This window comes from Eimeria mitis, genomic scaffold (genome assembly GCF_000499745.2).
Source record: "Eimeria mitis Houghton genomic scaffold, Emh_scaff2274, whole genome shotgun sequence".
NCBI lineage: Eukaryota > Apicomplexa > Conoidasida > Eucoccidiorida > Eimeriidae > Eimeria > Eimeria mitis.
The window spans coordinates 1-2248 of NW_013570603.1; positions in this window are offsets into that span (position 1 = coordinate 1).

A 2248-nucleotide genomic window follows, 5' to 3' on the forward strand; every position below is an offset into this window, starting at 1 on the left:
TACACTGCAGCAGAAAATATATATATATATATATATATATATATATATATATATATTTTTATATTATTTTTTTATTATATTAATATTTTATTGGTATTATATTAATATATATTATATATATTATATTTATATTATATTTATATTAAATATTATATTTATATTTTATTATAATTAACCTGCTCTGAGCTCCTGAAGGAAGCGGTCGTTCTCCTCAACTCTGTTAATATACTTCTTTCTTTCATTCCTACTATTATATTAATATTAATATTATATCATATTTATATTATATTTATATTAAATATAATATTTATATTTATATTAAATATAATATTTATATTTATATTATATTTATATTAAATATTATACTTACCCTGCTCTGAGCTCCTGCAGGAAGCGGTCGTTCTCCTCTACCCCGAATGGGCGGAAGTCGCCGTCATCGACCCGAAAGCCATTTGCATATAAAACAACACGACGAGCCCCTGGGGGAGCAACAGCTCTCCTGTTAATAAATAAATAAATAAATAAATAAATAAATAAATAAATAAATAAAATAAATAAATGTATTTATTTATTCATTTGATTCAGGATATTGATTGGTTTGTGAAGGGGGGAGTGGTAGAAAGAAACAGAAAAAAAAAAGAAAAAATACAGCTTTAGGTGTATAAATAAATATAAAGATAAACACAAAGACAGCGATGAGAAAAAAAATAAAAACAAAGACAAAGACAAAGACAAATATAAAAACAGAGAGAAACAAAAAAACAAAGACAAAAATAGAGACAAGAAAAAAACAGAGATGAAAACAAAGACAAAGACAAAGACAAAGATATAAAGACAAAGACAAAGACAAAAAAAAAAACAAAGACAAAGACAAAGACAGAGAGAACGTACACTGCGTTCGGGAATGCTTCGGCGGGGTTTTGTATCGCCAGGCCCGACCGCTCCCCCCCCGCGAAGGAGGAGGTCCCCCCGTTGTCATTGTTGTTGTCTTCGTGTGAATCCCGGAGGTCGGCTAGCGATCTACAGGCGCAGCAGCAGCAGCAGCAGCAGCAGCAGCAGCAGCAGCAGCAGCAGCAGTAGGAGCAGAGAAGCAGCAGTAGCAACAGCAGTGGTGACTCTGCAGTGCACGTGACCACTGGTCACCAACAAGCTACACCCCCTGCATCAAATAGACCAATGGAATATGTCCGTGCATCTCTGTATCTGCTGCTTGTGCAGCAGCGTCATTGAGGCGGAGCTCCTGTTGCTGCGGTGCTGCAGCAGCAGCAGCAGCAGCAGCCAGGTGTTGGGGGTGCGGTGTACGTACACTGGAGAAGCTGCAGCTTTCACAAGCAGCAAGCATAAATAAAAAAATAAAATAAAATAAGAAAACGCACCGAATAGCCATCGCGAGAGGTGAGCAGACAAAGCAGAACAGACCGCCAGTTGAATGCCGGTGATGCAGGGAGCCACTAGTATTGAGTTTCCAGGAAGAGTGACAGAAATAAATGAAATAAAACAGAAATAAACAACAAATTCAACTCATAAAGTACAACCACAACGCCTGCTGCAGCTGTCGTGACACCCCAAGCTCCTCTCACCGGGGCCCCTCGCTGCCGCGTGCGACTTCGCTGGTGGGCCCCGTAGCGGGCTCTGTTTTCAGTAGAACAAGAGGAGATAAAAATAGTTTATTGAATTCCCTTTTATTGTTTATTGTTTAAATCATGTTTTTCTCTTTATTTTGGTGTATGTACACCTCAGAGTGATGATGCTACGAACTTGCACAAGCCGCGCGAGCAGTCATTGCTGCATTTTCTCCGCGTTTTTTCGGCCTTCTTCATTTAAATTATTCTTTTATCTTTATTTCTTTTCTTTATATACTTAGAGTGACGTCAAGGGCCATAGAGAGAGGCCTCTTTCTTATATATACGCCCCGCTTACCCACTGATCCTCTCGCAGTATTCACCGCTTCGCTTCCTCTGTTCAGATTCATTCAACTCGACGAGTATCCTCATCTGCACGGGAGAGCTGTTATTTCTGTATTTTCTCTCTTTATTTGTTTGTTTTCTCTTTGTTTTTTGTGTTTTCTCTTGTTTTTGTGGTTGCTGATCATAAAAAAAAAAAAAATTTTCGTTTCTCTGTCTATCACCCCCACCCCACCCCCTCCTCTCCTCTCCTCTTATTTCTTTTTCTTTTTCATATTCTTTTGCTGCTGCTTCTGTTACACTACCACAGATGTCAGAATCCTTCAGCAGCGCCGTCCGCCTGG